The 8,164-nt window shown below is 42.8% G+C and overlaps 1 long non-coding RNA gene across 1 annotated transcript; it reads right to left on the reverse strand.

The window, feature by feature from the left end:
- Positions 1–2,098: 2,098 nt before the first annotated feature.
- Positions 2,099–4,079, reverse strand: LOC135386994 (uncharacterized). The gene is made up of 3 exons (XR_010420768.1): positions 3,952–4,079; positions 3,711–3,828; positions 2,099–2,716 (listed from the first exon to the last, which is right to left on the reverse strand). It is a non-coding gene; the product is annotated as an uncharacterized LOC135386994 (long non-coding RNA).
- Between the last annotated feature and the right edge of the window lie 4,085 nt (positions 4,080–8,164).

Here is an 8,164-nt window from a genome sequence, read left to right on the forward strand (position 1 = left end):
TTAATTCCGTGCTCAGGAATGATTGTACAAATCACTTTGTATGTAGGACGTCATAAGCAATATGTAAGTTGCAACCTTGTCTGCAGCATTCTCGATTGCCTCTTACCTTTACAGTTCGAGACACGTTACCAAACCATTTGCAAAGAGCACTCTTACAGGGGCTTTTTAGTTTACTTGAGTTTTTAGTTTATAAAATTTATAAAAATATAAGTATACAATATGTAATATGAAATTTATATAAAATAAAAAATCACATTTATAAAAAGAATTTATCAAAAATAAATAAAAAGCCTTCATGGAAGCAATCCGTTAGCATACGCATTGCACATGAAGCACAATTATGTATGCTTGGACATCATCTAATTAATCTTCTGAACCATATGTGCGGTTGCATACGAAATTTTTTATGCGCATCATCTACCTTCCTATTCCTACATGTGCACACGAATAACAGTGCATATATGAGAAGTGGCAAAAAGCAACGCTAGACTCTACCATCATTGTGCCCCTTTAACTTTTCCACATTTATGTCTGGTGAACAGAGAATATCTCACTAGAAAAGAAGACATTTGTGCATTGTTTGGCAAGCAAATACATATATTTATTTACATTTTCCATAAATCAACAATGTTGTGACCTGGTGCAAATATTAATGTCAACAAGTAAAGTACTTACAAATTATTCCTATGTGCTCAAATGCAGATATGACAATTCTGTTTTTGTACCTCAGCACAGTACAGTTTCAAAATTAACAAACTGCACACCATCAGCAATCTTAAAGTATCTGAAGAGGGGAATCACATAAAGCTCGAATAATAGACTGTGCAAACAAAGCTAAAAAAACTACTTCAATAAAAATCTGAATAATCGGTTGCCGTTGTGATATGTACTACTATGCACAGTTCATGAATGGAACATGTTACCTCATTGCATTGCCTCCATGTGAGCACTAGAACAGGCAGCTTTTTAGGTCGCTCTTTCCGTGTTTTTCTATTGTCTTTTTTTGTTTTCTGTTTTTGCAATAGCAAGCATGGCCATAGTGAATCACAAGCGACCAAGGACAGGATGAGACATCTACAATGCGACTGCTAGCTCTAAACTGATATATTTATTAGCAGACTCTGGAATATACACACGTATGCTGCTAAGAAAATGACAATTTAACCAATAGAATAACAGACAAGAAAAAGGGTTATATATATTCCCCTCTCCTCATTCTATTTCACAGGCAGCCCTAGTATCATTCTGAGTGTGTCCCTGCGTTCCCTTTGAGATAACGTATCTCGGACAGAAGCAAATCCAACAGCGGACTGCTTACGGATGCAACTATCTTGGATTTCTCTAACCACTTGTTATTTAACCGCTGCCTTGAGCTGTGTGTTCTGGAAATTTAGGCAGCATCCAGAGTCCCTGCAATGTGTTGCCATGTTTCTCGAGGGCCTGTATTCACTATGGCTCTCAGATACAAACTACCCCATTTCAACACAGAAAACACAGATTTGTAAATCGCATATGTTGATTGCACTGTACATACCCCCCACATAAAGGATCATAGTGGATACTACATCTTGTGCGATAATGTCAGGAACACAAAAAAGCTAGATTTGAAGCCACTCTTACGTCGTAGTAGTAGTATTTGTGTGAAGCTGCGCAATTCCTGTCCTGCAAATAATTTAAACCATATGTTTCATCTGCCAGCGTGATGATCCCCTGAAAAGCAGTTCACACTTGGCGGGAACTACCGGTTCTGAAACCTATCCCTGACATGTGTAGCCATCAGGGAGGAAACCCAAGGGCTGCGGTGGAAAAGACAAACACACACGGGCTATGTTCTCTCTGTGTATCAGCTGCTCTGGCTACTAAGAACATGTTCCAAATTAATATGACATGGCTTGACATGATACGCCAGCGAAAGCTAACCAATAAAATTAGTAGTTAAATGTACAATACGTAAACACTTGCCATAACATGACAGTTTCCTTCCTGCATTCATGCGGTACCATTCAACCCACACAAACAGTGTACTGAATTTTTTATAGCATTACAGGTTGTTTGACAGAACTTCAACAAGATTATATAGCACACGATAAAAGTAGAGTGGACATAATGTGCAGAAAAAATGGCTGCAAGCAAGTGAGCTGGTGAAGATGATGCATATGTAAAACCCCGAGACTAGGGAACACAAAGGGACATGTTTGTGTCTGTCCCTTCGTGTTCCCTAGTCTTGGGGTTTTACATCATGGATAATGTGCAGGTTTCTATTCACGCTTAATGGCCGTAGCAGTAATGCATGAAGACCACTGCTAAGTTGTGTTGAGAAACACCACTTTATGTTTGCCATGTCTAAATGAAACGTACCTGACCTGATCCAAATTAACCGTTCTGAGTCTGGAACACACAAAGAGAAAAACGCAACACACGCCACAACATTAACAGATAGCAAATGAGCTGTAGCGAGCTCCACCTTGGGACAAAGTCAACAAGTAATTCACCAAAAGTCAATGAGCGCCTGAAATGTAACATCTCTGACTGGTAGCAGGACGGTCCACGTTCAATTCCTGGTGCTAGCACTGACTGGCTTTTTCATGAATTATTTGTTGGAAGTTTCGATGTGCTTGAGAACCATTCGTCAACCATTGTATCCTCATGAGGTGATGAGGGTTTGACATCCCAAAGAGACTCCCTTTCTGGCATGTGTCCTTATGGATGCTCATCACTGCAGAAAAAAAGAAAGAAAGAAAGGAAAAGCATTTAATGACAAGAAATGGATAGTCGCATTTACTGTATAATGATTGTGCACAACAGAAAGAATACTTTTGCACAGAAGGCTGTACTTCTTGATGTCTAACATCAAGTTACAAAATTCCAGAATATATGACATGTTGTAAGGTAGAGAATAAGTAGAGTTATTGAGTTGTCAAGTTGAGTTGAGGGGGGAATTGTACCCCCTTTTTATTTTATTATATATGATTATATAATTATCTTTATGTCTGTACCACCCCTCGCTCTCTACATTACAACATGTTTTATATATTCTGGGATTTTGTAACTTCATGTTAGACATTAACAAGAGCAGCCTTGTGCACGAAAGTCTCGTCTCATTAAAATTTAGAGCTCAACAGTCTTCTTTTTGTTGTGAATCTCTATCGCAGCATACCTGCACATTGCTGTTCTACGTACTGTGACTTTGCAGTAAGAGTATGGACTTTGGGTAAAAAGACTACAGAGCACTGCTCAGGTATTTTTGCCTATCGAACAGTATGTATGTATGCAGTATGCACACAGTATTTGTGCACCGGATCCACTAAAAATGTAGTGAATGTGGCATTGCCCACGGTAATGCACCAAGTTGAACACAATTATTGTAGAATCCAGGTATTTTAGCTTACATGTCAAGCCAGTACCACACCAGTATCCAGTGTGAAGTAGTGACAAATAAATAGTTTCCACTTGTCTTAGCTCTCAGAAAACAGACAGTGAGTTAATAAGAGTAGACAATGTTAACATGAATTCTGGGCTATGCTTCAGTTAAAGATTCACAGATAGTAAAGGCACCTTCCTCAATGGACGTTGATGACACTGAAAATTCTAAAACGTTATCAGAGGCGACATCAGCTTCGGTGTGTCAAAGGATTGTATGTCCAACAGTAATCCAGCTAACAGTAACAAAAATGTGCAAAAGACAAATTAACTGAACTAATGTAACGTACCTTCTATATCAGACAGTGAAGCTTGTAACACCCCATCCACAGGAACCAGTGTCCAGACACAAAAGTGCTTGAACTGGGAGATAGCAGCTAATCGGAATGGCGACCTTTGTTTTCCACCCTGAAAGCACAGGTTGTAACTTTGAGGGTAGATTTAAAAGTGGTCTCAAGATGTCTGCATGCGAGTGCACATGAAAAGTTGAACATAGATGAATACTCAAATTATAACATCACATTGTCATACCTGTTGGTGGAGGTGGACTGCAACTAACGTGTCAGCAATTTCTTCATGACCAGATGCAAGCCAGATCATGCTTCATTTCCGCCTTCAGCATGCACCTGTGGTAATTCAGAAGTTAGAGTATCAATAGTACTATTGTGTTGTTAATCGTGGTTATATCAGAGTAAGCGCAGTAGGACAGCTGCACAATCGATTCATTAAGCTTGCTATTTTTTATATCTGGACCTCGACTTACCTTTTTTTGCTCTCGTTTTTTGCCTTGATCATCCGTGGCACGTTCAAAATGTTATGCGTCGGGCACCTCAGATTTTCATCAGACGATTTCGTGCCGAGATTCCAAATTGCCTCTGGAGTCGCGCGTAACCTATGATAACATTCGTGGACGAAATCCTTGCAGTGGAAATTAGCAGGCACCACTGTCAGCCAAGAGCTTCGCACTGCTTGGTCTTTTGGCAGCTTATAATAGGTAACACTTGAATGCCCCGATGAATTGTTCTAACAGCGTAGCACCGTCGCATCTTCGACAACTTCGCCGTGGCATATTCGCGAATCATATCGCTCCAGCCCATAAAAGGCAAGGTCAGAACAAGGAAGTGCACTTTCCAAACGACGCTGTGCCAAAAAAACATTCACATGCTTTGTTTCCGGCTTAGCAACAACATAACAGCTGTTCGCTTATGTACGATGCACAGAGGAGGAAACGAAAGAAGCCAAGCAGCCAAGCCAAGAGTCCATGCCAAGCCAAAGACATATAAACCGAGAGCAGTAACGTCGGTGCGCCCGAGCGCAGGGTTTGCCGACGGTCTGACGGCCGGGCGTGGGAACTAAAAAAACTGTTTTCTAAAAAACTACGAACAGTTGGAGCAAGATATTTCGCACACATATTCAGTGTTCGGTAATGAACACACAGCGCGAGTATCGCTCAGTTCTGCGGCACTTCAAAATCGGCATATCTGACCTTTAAAGGAAGCAAAATAGAGCAGCACGCTAGGACAACCTGAACCAATCCTGTGGTTGTACCAGCAGTGTCTCTTGGGACTCCATGAGGATCAGCTGGTGACATCATCTGGAGTCTTTTGGGACCATGCATGTCCACCATGGGACCAGTCCGTAACATCCCGAGGACGTCCCCGCCGTCCGCCATTGATGTCATGAGGACAGTCGTCGTACATATCTGTGTTGTCGGTGCCGGCATCGAAAACAATCCATGAGGAGAAACGGAAAATGAGAAGCTGGTGGCCGAGGTTGAAAAACTGCAAGGAAAGAGAGTTGGTTTCTACTGTAAAGGTCCGCTTGCTTTTAAAAGAGAGACATGAAAGAAGATTCACTATAGCTGCATGCAGAAGAACATGATCCTATAGTGCTCCTGAGACTATCTCATTTTTGTGTCAAGTTCTTGTCCCTAGGATCATCTCTGGAGTCTCATTCTAATACCCCAGACAGAACATTGTGTCCCGTAATATTCCCAAATCGATCATCCATGTCCGCATTCTGGACAGATGTCCTAGGGAAGTTCCATACGGATGTGAATATTCCCCATTCAAAGGCTATGCTCAAGCTCTCCGGCGATGATCCGTCTAGGACAGGAAGCGGATGCACCTGCGTTGTGTTACGTTGTCGCAACGGTCGTTGCACGTTGTACTGTGAAGTGCATTGCGCAGTCGAAACGATGTGGCAGGGTGTAATCTGTGTGTAGTTTCGGAATTGAAATTGTGGTGGCAGAGGGCTAGATTCAGCTTTTTGTGATTTTTAAATATATTTTTTTCAATACGCATTGCCGGAACATGAATGAATATTATTACTATGTGTCTGCGCACACGTTTCTCATTTGCAAATATCGTGAGTATGAAAGTTGTGCTTGGTATGTTCCGCTAAGAGCAAGACTAACCACCCGTGCGGTTTGAGGTGTGATGGTGGAGCGGTCCCTCGTCTGCCGTGAAAAAGTGGATTGGACGACCTGATTTTGAATGTACCGATTTTGAACCGATGTATTCCGGAATCCGCTTTTCAGTCTTATAATGCAGGTGAGTCGTTTTCCGCTAGCATCCATGTGCCGTTTCACTGATATCATGCCACATAGTGACTCTCCCTTGCAGTGGTTTATCCAGAATCCCAAGCATGGAGGGGTGTTCGAAAAAACTGGGGGGAGGGTCATTATTATAGTTATGTCATTACAGCTTAACATATCATTGCCGAGGTGTGTCTAATGCTGTAGTCGCAAGGACGCCCCTTGTACGAGGTATACTGGTGAAAAAGTTAGGGGGGTGTCACTGAACATTTGAGGGGTTGTTAGGGGGTGTAGCGGGGTCTGGGTAAACCACTGCTCCCTTGCCAGATCATCTGTCTGTAGTGCGAAGCTCCAACCACAAAAGAACAGGACATGTTTCAAAACTGCTAAAGTAATATCAGCTTGGTGTGGTGTGGTGGTCAAGTTTATCCTTAACGCCTGCCTAGGTGACCATCCTTACACCATCAGTTGCTGTTTTTAATGTCAGTTATGCTGAACTTCATGCTGGTGTGCATCTTTTATTTGCTTCAATTTTCCTTGAATTTCGTGTCAGTTCCGGCAAAGAGGTCCCATCGACCTCTTGGATTTTCATTCTTTTTTTTTTTATGTTTATAAGCTCATCGTACATGATGACCAATAGCGGTAAAATGAATAATTTGTACGGAATAGTTTTCGCGCCAAAAAATCCAGAAAATGCGGCCCTGAATTCGAGTGTTTTAGTTTTGCCGTGTTTGCACGCGTATATCTCCCGAGTCTTAAAAAGTACTGCAGTGAAATTTTTTATGCTTTAGTATGCCTACAGGCCAGCAGTCCGAGCACAAATTTTGGCGCGCAGGTGCCACGCTGTGTGATATAAAAAATGGCGAACATGCTCTCTCGTGCGGTTTTGCTCCAAATTCGACGCGTGATTTCTCTAACTGTACACTCTTAGAAATAGGTCTTCTATCGTGCCGTCAAGAGCTGCCGTGTCTTTTAGATTCACGCTCAAGGCCGAAGTTTTAGACGACAGATGCCCACTTGACCCGGGAGAAAAGAAAATACCATAAAAAATTGTCTTGCTTTTTTGGCGCGTACGCCGTGTAGAAGACACGTTTATCACGTGACTAGGAATCGGGACGTCGTGAAGTCTATTTCGTGTTGTCTAAATTTTTGCCGTGGTTTCTATGCGCTCGGAGTGATCACCGGACCGGCGTCGAGGACCGGAGTCACGTGAACTATGCGACGGGGCCAGACATGCTGGTGGCGCGGCACTGGTCACACCTCTTCTTCGATGCCTTGCCGCCAGCGTTTCCTCGCTTTGCTGATTCTGGGATTCTTTGACAGGTAAGACACCTCCGGTTAATAAATTTTATTGCGAAAACTATGCTAGCAGCACTACTATTGTAGTGGCTACCTCTTACTTTCCCACGCTTCTAACGAGCATTTGGAAGCTGCAGGTGCGAATGGAAGTGTCATGGCGGTCGTGACAGAACGTCAACGAAAGTTATGTGGTGATGCTTGAGAAGTTGAGTAGCGAAGATATTCGAGGGACGCTAATGTGATATCAGCGGTATCCGGTTTGTAGGTCCGTTAGAATTGCCTCTAAACGTGGACTTCACGAGCGCTAACGTTTGTGTATGGCGCAGGATGTTTTTGTCTTTCGGGGGCTCGTTTCGATCGTGGTTTGAGTAACCATTCTCTGTCTCAGCTGGCCGCAGTGGGTATGGACGTCACAACGAACACTTCACTGGTGTTCAACGTGCCGCCTGGAGGAAATGTGCGTGCGGTTCATTCCGAAGACTGACAGATATTAGCCGGTACACGACACAAGTGTTACCCGGAACATGCGTCCAATGCTAACACTTACCTGTCGACCATGACCGCATTCAGTAAGATGTCTCTTTGATCTCTCCTCCTACATACTTGGTACTGCTGTGGTACCAATGTACCATTTCTCTCTCCTCGCAGCGTCACCCATCATCGTTTTAGTATAAGCTATAGTTCGTATCCTTTCACTGTTGTCGATAGTGATTTTTATTACACTTAATGTTGTTCCTATCCACTTTGTAATGCGTTTTTGTCGTCGTTTACTTTGTCACAGTTACGCCTGGAAGCAGAATTCCGATTCGAGGCCAGGATGGGAAGCATGGAGGAAACGCTGCACAACGGGTGACAACCGCTATATCAACAGCCCCCACAAAGAGATGTAGAGCCGCTGAAATATGGTGA

This window comes from Ornithodoros turicata, chromosome 3 (genome assembly GCF_037126465.1).
Source record: "Ornithodoros turicata isolate Travis chromosome 3, ASM3712646v1, whole genome shotgun sequence".
Classification (NCBI taxonomy): domain Eukaryota; kingdom Metazoa; phylum Arthropoda; class Arachnida; order Ixodida; family Argasidae; genus Ornithodoros; species Ornithodoros turicata.